Source organism: Mandrillus leucophaeus, unplaced genomic scaffold (assembly GCF_000951045.1).
Source record: "Mandrillus leucophaeus isolate KB7577 unplaced genomic scaffold, Mleu.le_1.0 Scaffold167, whole genome shotgun sequence".
NCBI lineage: Eukaryota > Metazoa > Chordata > Mammalia > Primates > Cercopithecidae > Mandrillus > Mandrillus leucophaeus.
The window spans coordinates 3,566,667-3,581,268 of NW_012101665.1; the positions used below are offsets into that span (position 1 = coordinate 3,566,667).

Genomic DNA, 14,602 nt, shown 5'->3' on the forward strand with positions numbered 1-14,602 from the left:
CCACAAGCAGCCAAATGCAAAGTATTAGCTAGATTGTGCCTCCTGCACCCCACAAGCCAGGATGCCTGGCCTCATCTCCTTGAAGTTGGGGAGACAAGTCCTGCTGGGGCTGGGTTGGGAGGCGGATCTCAGAGAATGGAATTTTCATGGACTGGGGATATTGAAGATGATGTCACTCATTAAGGTGTGGGTTAAGGACAGCTTTCTGTTTCTGGAAAACCAAGCACACCCGTACTAACTCGGAGCCTGAGAATGACCGACTGCGTGACTATGCACAAATTATTTCACCTTCTGCCTTGTTACCAAGGATTAATTAATCATTGCAAGTTGTCTCGCGACTCCACAATGCTAAATACAAATAGAGGAGACCCTCGAATTCATGGAGCTGTGACTCGTGGTCCTGAATATTCATGTTTAACCATGCCAGTCCACTCTCTCACCCAGCAACGACTCTTTGTTTTAGTGAGTTCTGAGGGGTCCGCTTCTGTTTGGAAGGTGAAAGGGGGGCTGTACGTGGTGTGTGGCTGCAATACTGATGGCCTGTTTTGTTCTCCCAGGGAGATACTGTAAGGCACAGTGGCAGATTCACCTGAAGCTCATTTTTGCCCCTCAAAATTTCCCCCCATTAATTTTGCCAGTTTGAAATTCTCTAGACATACAAGATCTTTTAGAGTGAAAATGCACTTCAAGAGAAAATGCAAAAACAGAACACTTACGAAGAAAGATGTTGGTGTGGGGTCGTCCCCGTTCTGCCCTTACTGTGTAATCTTGAACAGATCCCTGAACTTCCCTGAATCTCAGTTTTCTCGTTTAAAAAAAAAAAAAAGAGTGAAAATAGTTCCTACTTCATTGGTGTGTGGCTATGATAAACTAATGACTATGAAAGGTCTAATACATGGCACATGCTCAATGGATATTAGCAAAAATTCTTGCTTCTTGATTAAGAGTTGAGTGTCATCCACATCTTGGAAATTGTGGGAAGTTGGAAACTCAGGAGAACAAAAAGAAAAAAGTGGAGTGGTGAGGGACTTTTGTCAGTCGGGGGCAGAATGGGGCTGTAGGATCTGAGGAATGAAGGAGGAGCTGGCGATAAAATGAGGGGGTGAGGGGAAAAGGCAGCAAAAAGAGAGAAGGAAAGAAGACCAGACATGAACCCTTTTGGTTGTGCCAAGGTCCTGGCACTAGTCCACGTGGTGCTGGAAGTTACTCCCTGAAGTCAGGCAACTGGAAAACCAGGGCTCCAAAATTGTTTTCCCTTCTCAACCGGGTATCAGACCACGTGTCCCAATTTGGGGTTGCTGCGATAAGAATTGAGGTAGATAAAGTCGTTTCGAAGGTTGCAAACATGACCTTGGCCCAATTTCAACCCACTGCACCTGGTCCCCGTGAATCCTGCCCCACTTTTCCAGCTCACTTTGTGTGGCCACATCCCTTTACCTACTCTTCCACAGTGTGGGACGAAGGATTCAGCTCAGCATTCCCAGGAGCACCTAATGTCATGGTGTCTTTCCTATCATGGTGGTTTCATACATTTTTTGGATCATATTGTTTAATCGATTCAAAGTTTGTTTCCTACTGCAGCTACATTCACCTGCCATTGTCTCAAAGAGGAGGCCATAGGTGATGAAAGGCCCACAGGGGGTGATTGGCAGATAAGGCTGAACAGAATTGGTAAACTGAATCAGGGCTTTATGAAAACAAAAGCCAAGTAACTCACTCTGCCTCCTTAATCTCTGGTAATAATTTACCTTAAGATGAAAATTTCAACCTGAGAGTGGTGAACCTATCTTTGAGCTTATTAACAAACTCCAGCGTGGGCCCCTGTTAGAGCCTGTTAGTTCACATATGTCAAGAATTTTGAATTTGAGCAATCTTATTCCTTCAGACATGGAAAGAGATGTTAGCTGGTCATTTGAAAGCCACTCAAAAGAACACTTCTGGATACTTGTTGAAGGAGGTGAAGGTTCTCCCATGGAAAACTCCTTCAGTTGTTGATGCCTAGGATAGACTGTGTGTTGGCATGTTTGCCTTCTTGGCAACTCTGGGAAGGATGATCCTAAATACAGTCCTATCAGCTACAAAATAATTGGCAGTATCATTAATCCTATCTTGTAAATGCTTAGCTGCCTCAGCCCATGCAAAGGTCTGAGGAGTCAGCCTTCATGGAAGAGACTTGCAACACCTGCTTGGCTGGGCTTCACTTTTCCTTTCATTGGTGCTAGTGGATTGATCGCTGTACTGTAGACCAGTACCGTCAGCATCAGCATCACCTGGGAACTTGCTAGAAATGCAATTTTAAGGCCGAGCATGGCAGCTTACGCCTGTAATCCCAGCACTTTGAGAGGCCAAGGTGGGCAGATCACCAGAGGCCAGGAGTTCAAGACTTGCCTGGCCAACATGTTGAAACCTCGTCTCTCCCAAAAATACAAAAATTAGCTGGGCATGGTGGTGCGCGCCTGTAGTCCCAGCTACTCAGGAGGCGAGGTGGAGGTTGCAGTGAGCTGAGATCACGCTACTGCACTCCAGCCTGGGCAACAAGAGTGAAATTCCATCACAAAAAAAAGCAATTTTGGTTGGGCTTGGTGGCTCATGCCTGTAATCCCAGCACTTTGGGAGGCCGAGGCAGGTGGATCACGAGGTCAGGAGATTGAGACCATCCTGGCCAAAATGGTGAAACTCCATCTCTACTAAAAAAATTTTAAAAATTAGCCAGGCGTGGTGTTGGGCGCCTGTAGTCCCAGCTACTCGGGAGGCTGAGGCAGGAGAATGGTGTGAACCCGGGAGGTGGAGCTTGCAGTGAGCCGAGATTGCGCAATTGCATTCCAGCCTAGGTGACAGAGCAAGACTCCATTTGGAAAAAAAAAAGCAATTGTATAGGCCTCATCCCAGAATCAAAAACGCTGGAGTAATTAACAAGACTTCTAGGTGATTCTGATGAACCTCTGCTCCACGTTATGAATTAAGTACTTGAGCCTAGGACCCTTGTTTAAGGGTTGTTCTTCTCTTGCATAGCTCTTTTAAAGTATCCAGTATTCTGAAGTTAGGAGCCATGTGTGGTAGAGATGTTTCTTTTGGGAAGAAAAGCTTCCTCAAAATCTAATTACTAGAAGGAAATCAGTAAGTTGTCAAGGAATTTTTTTAAAAATCAGTACTTGGATTATGACGCTAGCCTGGATCTTCATCTTTCTTGCCTGGCTTTATTCTCCAATAAAACTAATTAGCAATTTAATTATGCAAATTTTGGAAGATTTCTGATTTGGATTTAGTTCAAGCATGAAAATAGTGGTACATAAGGACATTTTTCTTAGTGAATTTGGAAACCATTGATTTGCAGTAGTCTAGTAGTCAAAATCCCTTTGAGCCAGATGGGCATTAAATATGCTGGCTTGCTATTTGTGTAACTACAGTTTTATAGGATTTATTGATCCAATAGTTAACCAACCAATGGCCAAATTAAAAATAATCCCTTCCAACTCTCTCCCGTAATTACGAGTAAACCACCACGTAGGTATGTTTTGTAAGAGATGATTTAGGAGTTAGATAGAAACAATCTTGAATTATTTAAATCATTTGTTATGTAAAAAAATATATAGAATTGTTTTGTGTGGCTCAGAAGAATAGAGCATGAGTAAGCATCTAGAAGAAAGGGGAAGGCAGATTTTTGTTCAATAAAAGGGAGAATTTCCTAATCTGAAATCTCACCCTAAACTAAACAGGTGGCCTAGTGAGTCCCTTGTTACCCACACAGGGACATTATTCACTGATGAATGAGAAGTTTTATTCACTAAAGGTTGATGGAGGTGAACTTTAAGATCCTTTTCAGACTAAGAGATTCCACAAGGTGTTTTCCAGAACACCTCCTTCACATTAGCTCTCCAAAGTCAGGCTTGCTAACCTCCTTTCTCATATACCATCTGTCCCCTGAAGCCATGTTCCAAGGAGAAAAAGTAGATGGCCTGCGTGCCAGAGCACTACTTTTGCTGATTTCGCAAAAACAGTTTATTATCATTTACATGCTTCCTTTCGTGTGTACTTCAAGCATATGCTGTATGCAAGAGATCCTGATATGGAGGACCAGACGCATGTCAAATCCAAGCCTTTGTATTTTCATCCCTGATTGAAACTAAATACAGTCATGAAACACAAAGAAAGATCAGAGAGAACCAGCAAATTAACAAAACATCTAGAAGTCCACCAGGGCTGGAGGTCTCGGTAAACTTTAGGAGCCCTGGTAAACTTTGCAGGCAGCCAGACTTAGCATACTTCTATTAATGATGACAGCTATTAATATTTTGAAATTGTCAAATGTTGTTCTATGACACATTTCATAATATTTCACCAGAGCGGGCCAAGGGAATGTTAGACTTCAGATTCACAACTTTATAAAGCATTTTCCAAATAAACCAAGCTCCTCACTATAGTTGGAAAATAGTTGCTATGTTTGGCTAATCCACTCATCCGTAAAAACTGTTTTCGTTTCCCCCCAATTTTTATGCAAATTTTATATATACCCTAATCAAGAGAACATGAGTGCAGTCTTTATTTTTGTTTTTCCTTAATTAATAAACATCATCTAGCTTCCTTTCCATGCATGATGTTTTAGTAAGCTTGCAAATATTATTAAAGATTGCTTTTCTTTTTGAAGACAGATATTAAAATCAACCCAACCCTGTTGTACTATAATCTGTAATATCACATCAGGTTTTAATAAACCTCCTTTTTGCAGCACACATGTGCTTAAGACTTCATGGAAACCAAATCAGCAGAGAGAAGGGATTACTTTAGATGACTTTAAAATATGCATTGTTTGAAATGGCCTCTGGTGACCAGCTTTCATGAATGGCTGGCTTTACGTGTGGGGCCCATCATCTGGTTTAATTATATCAGCTGCTTTGTGTGACAAGTGCTGTTCTTGTGTGTGCTGAGAAATGAAGGTTTAAAACAAAGTAGAGTGTAATGAGTGAGAAAATAAATTCTGGAAGTGGAACACCACTGGGCGTTTGTATGGAAGAATTCTAAGGACTGGTCCACCTATAAACATCTATTTATAAAGACACTCCACAGTGACAGTAAGTGTAAATTTGCCTTATATGCCCATGGACCTAGATCATAATCTGAGCCTTTTCAGGAAGATTTATTTCACATATAAGATAAGTAACAGCTTAGGATGCTAATGTGGCTCTTAACATTTTCATTCTATAAATTCTTATGCATAAAACTTCATAAAGGTTACTCTTTTGTAACATTAGAGTAAAATGCTAAGTTTTTATTAGCTAAAGTATTTCCCTACTTCTGTCCAGCAAGTGAACTAAGACAGATGTCATAAAGTTTCAAGGCACTACCGATTCATTATTTGAATCTATAAATGTTAGGAAAATTATGGCTTTAGAAATCTCCTGTTGTATCTCTTGAGTTGTTAGTCTTTCTAAAAAAAAAAGAAAGAAAAGAAAAGAAATTGGCCAGACGCGGTGGCTCACGCCTATAATCCCAGCACTTTGGGAGGCCAAGGTGGGTGGATCATCAGAGGTCAGGAGTTCAAGACCAGCCTGGTCAACATAGTGAAACCCCCTCTCTACTAAAAATACAAAAATTAGCTGGGTGTGGTGGTGCACACTTGTAATCCCAGCTACTCAGGAGGCTGAGACAGGAGAATTGCTTGAACCTGGAGGCGGAAGTTGCAGTGAGCCTGGATCACACCACTGCACTCCAGCCCAGGCAACAGAACAAGACTCGATCTCAAAAAAAAGGAAAAAATAGAAATTTATAAATATCTCTATGTCCAGATAGTGATTTGAAGATAGGAAGGTGAATTTGATTGAATAAGAATATCATAGATTACACTAGTGTCAATGATAACTGATAGGCAATTTTTATTCATTATATGCTTTATTGCTAAGATTAATACAGTAAATTAATTTTCCTAGATGGGCATACTAGTTACTGAGTTTTTTCTACTGTGATATTTTCCAAGACTGCAGACCTGAATTTCACGAGAAATTTAAGTAGGGTTGCTCTTTTTACTTGATAATTGTAAAGCTGTGCTTGTTAGTCATTGAGAGAGGAGTACAGAGCTGAAGGGGACCCAATGTCTGAAGATAGCTCAGGGATTTAGGTACATGGTGAGGATGATTTTGTTATTTAAAGACTGGGAATTATGTATTTAACCATTAGGACAAAAGATCTCAAAACACTATTTCCCAGTACAACTTGTAAAGGACAATTTTTAAAAATATTAATACATAAACTAATCTGAATTTTAAAATTTCCTTGAAAATGTCTCCAAGCAAAGACATTGGCTTTAATAGGATGTTTGAATTTTTTTTTTTTTTTTTTTGAGACCGAGTCTCACTCTGTCGCCCAGGCTGGAGTGCAGTGGCATGATCTCAGCTCACTGCAAACTCCGCCTTCCAGGTTCAAGCAATTCTCCTGCCTCTGCCTCCCGTGCAACTGGGACTACAGGTGCCAGACACCACACACAGCTAGTTTTTGTATTTTTAGTAGAGACGGGGTTTCACCAAGTTGGTCAGGCTGGTCTCGAACTCCTGACCTTAGGTGATCTGCCCACCTCAGCCTGCCAAAGTGCTGGGATTATACGTGTGAGCCACCGTGCCCGGCTTAAATGTTTGATTTTTTTTTAAGGTTCTCCTGTAAGTAATACATTTTGGAAAAAATACAGCTAATCTCCATAATTTGCCTTGAGCTAGGAAAGAGAATTGTCTTTTGAAATGCGATTACCTCCTTCACACTGTTTCCCAGAGCTTTCTTTCCTGGTCCTTTCTCTGCTTGTTTCCCCATTCTGCTGTGTTTACCGCCTAGAAGAAGTTAGAGAGCATTATATTGGCAGTGAACTTAATGGCATAGAAAGTAGGCCAGTGGACGGTCGCGGTGGCTAACACCTGTAATCCCAGCACTTTGGGAGGCCAGGACAGGCAGATCACTTGAGGTCAGGAGTTCGAGACCAGCCCGCCAACATGGTGAAACCCCATCTCTATTAAAAATATAAAAATTAGCCAGGTGTGGTGGTGTATACCTGTAATCTCAGCCACTCAGGAGGTTGAGACAAGAGAATCACTTGAACCTGGGAGGTGGAGGTTGCAGTGAGCCAAGATCATGCCACTGCACTCCAGCCTGGGCAACAGGTGAGACTCCATCTCAAAAAGGAAGTATGCTAGTGGGATTCTCTTGACTGCAGCTTCATTTATGTAGTAAAGTCAGGTGTTCCTCTTCCTACATACGACTGCGAGATAGTATTTCAAGAAATGATTTTCAGACGGTATATTTATGTTTCGAAACCATTTCTCATAGTATGAGATAGTGTTTCCAGAAATGCTTTCGAAACATAAATATACCATCTAATTGTCTTTTTTAAAATATTTACTTCAACTTAAACGTATCTCGAGAATTGTGGAACTTTAAAAAATTTGCATTGTGCCAGATTATGTACATCAGGAAAACAGACTAAAATGAAACATGTATAAAAAATGCCCGAATCTGCCGAAAGTATATTTTTAGTACCTAAGAATGATTGAACTTTATACTGTGAGAAAGATTGTTTCTTCGTTACTTGAGATATGTGTCTGTGTGTGGGTACGTATATTTATACACATATCTTAAGTATGTGTGTGGGCATACACACGTGTATGTGTGTGTGTGTGGTGTGTGTGTGTGTAGAGAAAGAGAAAGACATGGGGTACTAATGAAACATAAAGTTTGTGGCATAGACATTAGTGCTCAGCAAACACTTTGGTCTGCTAAATTTTCCAATGCCCTTGCAGTTGAGTGGGGCCACATGACTAATCACATCCAATGAAATGTTAGAAGTGAACTGGGTCACTTTCAGGTTGAAGCCCTGAAAAGCTCCTGCAAAATTCTTGAGCTTATTTTTCCCTTGCTTCTTGGTCTACTTATTGCAGCAACAGGACAACACTGCCCCCGTCAGTGAGCATCCATGTATGGCTGGGCAGAGCAGAGCTCTCTGCCATCCTGTGTGTGACTTGCAGTACAAGTGACAAATATGCTTTTATCATATTTGGAATTTCTTTGTTATTGCAACAAACTACTTCTGCTGACTAATGCAGTATCTCAAGATACTTCTGTACAAATAAGCTATAAATGTATAAAACCAAAGGCCAATTTAATGAAATTTAATGTAATAAATCATATATTTAAAGACATAGCTAAGATGCCCAAGATCACATTCTAGTTCTTTTTAACAATATTGTTGTCCTTCCACCAAACCCACTTTATTTTTTTTCATCAACTTTTATTTTAAGTCCAGGGGTACATGTACAGGATGTGCAGGTTTGTTACATAGGTAAATGTGTGTCGTGGTGGCTCGCTGCACATGTTATCCCTTTATCTAGGTGTTAAGCCCAGCATCCATTAGCTATTCTTCCTGATGCTCTCCCTCCCCCAACCCTAAAAACCCCTCAACAGGCCTTAGCATGTGCTGTTCCCCCACATATGTCCATGTGTTCTCATCATTCACCTCCCACCTATAAGTGAGAACATGTGCTGTTTGGTTTTCTGTTCCTGTGTTAGTTTGCTGAGGATAATGGCTTCCAAGTTCATCCATGTTCCTGCAAAGGACATGATCTCATTCCTTTTTATGGCTGCATAGTATTTCATACAAATCCACTTTAACTGAAGTTTCCATTGCCTCTTCTTTTGGAATTCCAGTTGTCTCTTTGTTCTCATTCTCTTGGATCTCACTGCCACTGTTGAAACCATTGATCATTTGGACCACAATTGGTCACCAATGACCATTATTAGTCCCTTTAGACACTTTGTAACATATGCTTCAGGAATATTGAGTTCTTCCGGTGGTTTTCATAATATCTAGATCAGTTTGTTTTCCTTTTTCTTGTTCATTTCATCCGAAAGAAGCTGGACAAATTTTAATTTGGACTTTATGCATTCTCTAAAATGCCCTTCAGAAGCTTGATTTTATATGGTTTTAGTTCCTCCTTTTATGAGGCAGAGTCTCAAAGGTACATTTCTCACTTCATCCTTCTCACTCTTCAACTCTCACTTAATCCTTCTCAATCTTCTACTCCGTCTATTTTCTTCCTCCCTGAGAAGACAGAGAGAAAAACCTAGAAAACTTAAGTTTATTTATTTCTATGTTTTGTAATGCAACCAATTATTGAAAAAATTCAATATATACATGAATTCAGCCAAAAAATAAAACCTGTCCCTCTCCCTCCCCATACACCAGGGATAAACAACACTCACCACTGTGTGAATAGATGACTTTTGAAGATTCCTTCCAATTTCAAGATTCACAGTGTTGGGTGGGAGGAGGAGAGGAGAAAGGAAGATCTCATGATTTAGCCAAATATTTCCCCACAGGTGCTCCAGGTCACAGGCATACACTTTTCAGCGTCATTGTTTGTTGGAAGAGGATTTATTATTCAAGGAGAATAAAAGTGTTACTACACCAGGAGGGGATGATTGTCTATCTTCTTTGCTTGGAGTTGTAATAAATTAGACCAGGAAACAGGCTTTCTGGAGATTAACAGTAGGTGAACTTTGCCAGCTATGGGGTTGTTAAAAGAAGAAATTAACTTCTTCGTGGATTCACATATATTATAAAGAAGATAGCGCATCCTGAAGGCTTACTCTAAAGAAAAGAAGTAATCTCTGGGAGACTCAAAAGCCAAAATTAATGAGAAAGGGCCATGTTAACTAATCCTAAGAAATGTATGTAGACAGTAATGTGGGATGGGAGGATGAGATGTGGGTACCAGCTTCTTGCTGGCGTAATTCTACTTTGCTTGCCTCTGACAATAATCTAAGTGTGTTCTGGCTAAATTCAGCTTCACATAACTGCATAATCTCCCCTGTCCCTGCTGTTTCAACTGGTTATGGTGTCCCTTTTTTCTCTGGCCTAACTATAAAGTGCCATTGCTTCGTACTAGAAATAATTCTTTTGCCCCATCCTAGAGAGGTTTTTTTCTGTGGCAAGTGGGTTGTTCTGACCCTGTCCCTTGTATACTTTAGCTGCGTGGGCATTCATTTGTAAAATTTTATGTTATCCTTGGGGAATAAAAAAACACAGAATTTTATCACTCATCAACAACTTTTATCTGAGACCAGGCATTTAGAACTGAGGACAGTTTCAAGGCTTTAAGGAAAAAAAGTAAATGAGAAGCTTGTGACTAGGGCCAGACCTAGAGCCTTAAATGTGAGAGTCTGGGCTTAACTATAGAACAAGGTACACTATAAGTCAGCAATTCTCAAACCCTTTGGTTGGGCTCAGTATCCCTTTATATAATTAAAATTTATTGAAGACTCTTGCCCCAACAGTTTTTATGTGGATTTTAATTATTAATACTTAGAAGTGAAAACTGATAAAATTTTAAAATATTTGATTCTTTTGAAAATAATGAATCTATTATATGTTAACCTAAATGATGTATTTTATTTAAAAAACTATATTTTCCAAACAAAAAAAAAATTGTGAATAAATTATGAATTCGTTTTACATTTTTGCAAATGTCTTTACTGTTTATCTGAAAAGAAGAAAGTCGAATTCTTATTTCTGCTTCTACATTCAATCTGTTGAAATACATTGTTCTGGCTGAAGTACAGTAATAAAATCCAGACTGACATGAATAAGTAGTTGGAAAGGTAGAAGCATTTTAATAGCTTTTTCAGATACTTGTGGATATTCTTTGATACTACAACAAAACTTGGCAAGTGATAATTCATTAAAGGTTAGTTGTGTTAAGAAATCTGAAACCATATCAATGAACTTTTCATTCTGTTACAATAGAATCCAGTGGTCATCTTGTACTTTGAATGAATATTTTACTCATGTAAGATTTTATAGCACTGTGATCATTTGGGAAATTCAGTTCACTGAACTATGCAAATATTCTAAATGTTGACTCATTTCATTTTACAATATCAAAAAATAACATTTGTTAACATCACTATCATTGTCATCAGAAAAAGTTACTTATTGGAAGTCTGCCAAGTGGAGTATACAAGCTTTCCAAAATTCTAATTTTAGCTTGAAAGGTAGATTTCTATCATTGGTAACAAACACTGTCAATTGTTTCCCTTGAAATGATAGGCTTATTTCATTCATTATTTGGTAAAATGTCTGCCAAATATCCAAGTCCAAAAAAATTATTTTAAGTAAAAGTAGTGTTTCATTTTTTTTGTTTAAAGCCACTTTAGCTTGCAGCTCAGCCACCCTCATGCCTTTCCTCAAGACAGCCATCATACTCCCCTAGCCAACAAGGGACTTTGAGTGAACCTCCTATCTCAAAAAACAGAACAGTGAAAAGAAAACATGTGCACTCAAGGTCACGGTTTCATAAAATTAGTGATTTTACTGCCTCATCTTAATGAAGCTGGATTTTTGTTTTTGTTTTTGTTTTTTTGTTTGTTTTTACTATATGTGAAGCTTTTATCATTCATGCTAAGACAAAAGCGGAAAGTGGCTGTACGTACCATTGCTCTTACATCATCTGTAGAAATGTCAGCACAGTGAAGAAAGCAAATAATGTGTCAGTATTCTTATCAAAATAGTTCTGACCTCATGAACCTCCCAAAAGGGTCACAGGGTCCCCCAAAAGTCCCAAACTATACTTTGCTGCTGTAGACAAAAGCAGGGTGCTGTTGATGTATTGGCCACCATCCCCTCTAGAGACCTAGCACCAAACTGCCCAGCCAAAGGGGGGATTGGGGAAGACAGAGATCCCCTTAAACCTTTGGGAGCAACAGGGCTTGAGTTTAGATTGGGGTATTGCGGGACAAACATATGTGACCTAAACTTTCTATCCAGTTGGTTGGACATCTTTCCAGTCTTTTTTTGTTTTTCTTTTTCTTTTACGTGTGACTTGAAACATTTATTGCCACTTTTATAATTTGGCTTGACCACCCTAAACAAAGTCCTATAAACTTTCCACACCAATTGGCCATAACTACAACTGCTGTTGTCATTTTATGGGTTGGAGTAAAAGCAGCTTATATCCTGGTCTTGATCGGTGAAGAATAAAACACTGTTCTTCAAACTCACTTTGTATGTGTGAGAAAAACCTTTCTACATTTCTTTCATTTTCTACTCTTTCTCAAGACCAATTGCTAGTCTCTAAGGACTCTTGTTGTCCACCACAAAGTATCCAATTCAAACATTGCATCCTTGTCTCTTCTGTCAAGCTCTGCATTTTGTCTGTCAGGATTTTTTTCCCTTCTTTACTTCTTTTCCTTCTGGAGCTGGAAACCAGGCAGTAAGAGGATGACAGGCTTTGAAAGGTCATTTTCGAATAAAGAATTGTCTGTGTGCAGTGTTTCTAGAATGGCATGTTTTGTGTGTTTTCGTGAAGGAAGATGAGATGAAAGAGAGAGAGGACTCTTGCTGGCCAGACTAGGTGAAAAATTCAATTTTCTTGACCACTTAATGTATATCCTTGTAGGTACGAATTCCCTGAATTGAATGGTGGTGGTGGTGGGGGAAGCTGACCAAAGGGTCCAAAGTTCTAGTGAGACAGGAGGAATAAACTTTCAAGATCTGTTGCCCAGCAAGGTGACCACAGTTAATAACAATGAATTAATTGTATGTTTCAAAAATGCTAACAGAGTAGATTCTTCAATGTTCTCACTACAAAAAAAAAATGATAAGCATGTGAGGAGATAGACTGTTAATTAGCTTGATATAATCATTCCACAAAGTACACATATATCAAAACATCAAATTGAACCCCGTAAATATACATAATTATCATTTGTCAATAAAAATAAAAAATTTTAGTTAAAAACTAAGATAAACCATGGCAGAAAATAATGTAGATCTTTTCTGCACTTTTCATTCACCAGAAGGGAAGTTCGCTTCGTAGGAAAAAACCATCTCTCTTTTCCATATTAGGAAATGATTTTTGATGTAGTTTACACAAAGGTATCATTAAAGCTAATTTGCTTTTCCCTAAAGGAAGAAGTAAAGTAAATAAGATAAAGAAAAGAATAACTAGCAGTGTTGATTGGGTTCCAGCAAAGGTTATCAGCATCTGAATTGTCAAGAACTTCCAGTTTCTCGTGTTGCTGATTATTTAAACTCAAATGCCACTGTTTGTCTAATGTAGTGAGCCTGAAATTGTTCCTCCCGGGTTGCTACTGTCAGCAGAGGTTGGTTTACACTATAGTGGGTGCACAAATGCCGTCTTCACAAACTCTCCCTTCACACACCTCTGCAGGCTTTGAGAGGTGAGCAAAGTTTTACTACTTAAAGAACCAACCTCTTAAGAAATTTCTGTATTTAACTATTTAGCCTGACCCATGCTTTGTGAGAACAAGCCATTGTTTGTCATTTTATTCCTTTAGTTTTCCTATCCCTTCGTGCCTGTATCAAGTGTCTCACGATTTAAAACAAATGCACAGAAGTCAAACAGTCAGTGCAGAATAATTGCAGGCTTTCAGTGTTCGGCATGCACAGCAATCACTGTGGAATCACCCTGAGTTATTAAGAAGAAAGCACCAAATCTTACATTAGTGACTTCTACAGAGCTCCGTTATCAATTGGAGCTGGCTTGTGTGTTGCAGATAATGTAGTCAGGACTGCCTGGCTGCAGACACTAGAGTTTTGTTTAAAAACCTATTTCTTTTTGTCTCTTTCTCTCTCCTGCAGTATAATTACAGGCTGCAGAGTGAAAAGCATTAGAACTGTTTACAAAACAGCTCATAAAGTTTAAAATATGTGTGTGTTTGTGTAAAACAAAATAATGTATATGGTATCCAGTCTTTCTTCTTTCACTACCCCCTGTCACCCTCCAGAATTAAGGGCATGAAGTTGAGAGATGGAGCCCTTTCCTCCTGCTATGCGATGCTTACACTTAATTAGTTATGCCTACTTATCCAATGCCAGTTTATTGTTGCAGATCAAAATACAGATTCTTAGGTGTATGGGGACTGAGTGACTGATGAAACAGACTGCTATCTAATTAATTTTAGGGCAGTCTAAATTCCCATAAAGTTGTTCCCTCATGACATATGAGACAAAGATTTTATTTTTTTAATGAGCCCTTTGCTATCTTTCCAAGAGAAAAGCTTTCAGCAGGTTAGTGTTCCAAAGTGAGAGGGGCATTTTTCCAACCCTTTCAAAAGCCTCCTTCTGTGCAGCTTTGCAAAGATTTTGCAGCTCGCCCTTCTGGATTTTATTTATTTATTTTTTAATGTGGAAGGGTAGCCGCTAACTCCAACCTCAGGGCCAATCAATCGTTTTGCTTCGCAGGTTTAAGATCTGCAGCAAAGCGAAACCCCTGTGCTATCTGTGCCTTACCGGTCTCGCCAGCAGTAAGCCTGGTGATTGACAATCAAAAGGGTGTTCTGTCCACTTAGGTGCCGGCACAAGCTGAGGACAGGGGAACCAGCCTTGCACGGAGGAAGCACCTTTTCCTTCTGGTGATTGATTGATGGGGTACAGTGAGGAGGTTTCCAGAGGCTGGAAAAAATTGTCCCAGTCACTTACTATGAAGTCTTTGTCAGCGGAAAAGACTCTCCTGGGTAGTGAATGATATAATGCAGATGACAAATGACAGGTGTGGCGTGTGTTTCGTTCTGCTTGCTAGGTACTCAGTATCACACGCAGGTGAGTCAG

The 14,602-nt window shown here is 39.5% G+C and overlaps 1 protein-coding gene across 2 annotated transcripts in view; it reads left to right on the forward strand.

The window, feature by feature from the left end:
• Window positions 1–14,602, forward strand: part of SULF1 (sulfatase 1) — a 226,228-nt gene that overhangs the window by 96,953 nt on the left and 114,673 nt on the right. The window lies entirely within an intron of this gene.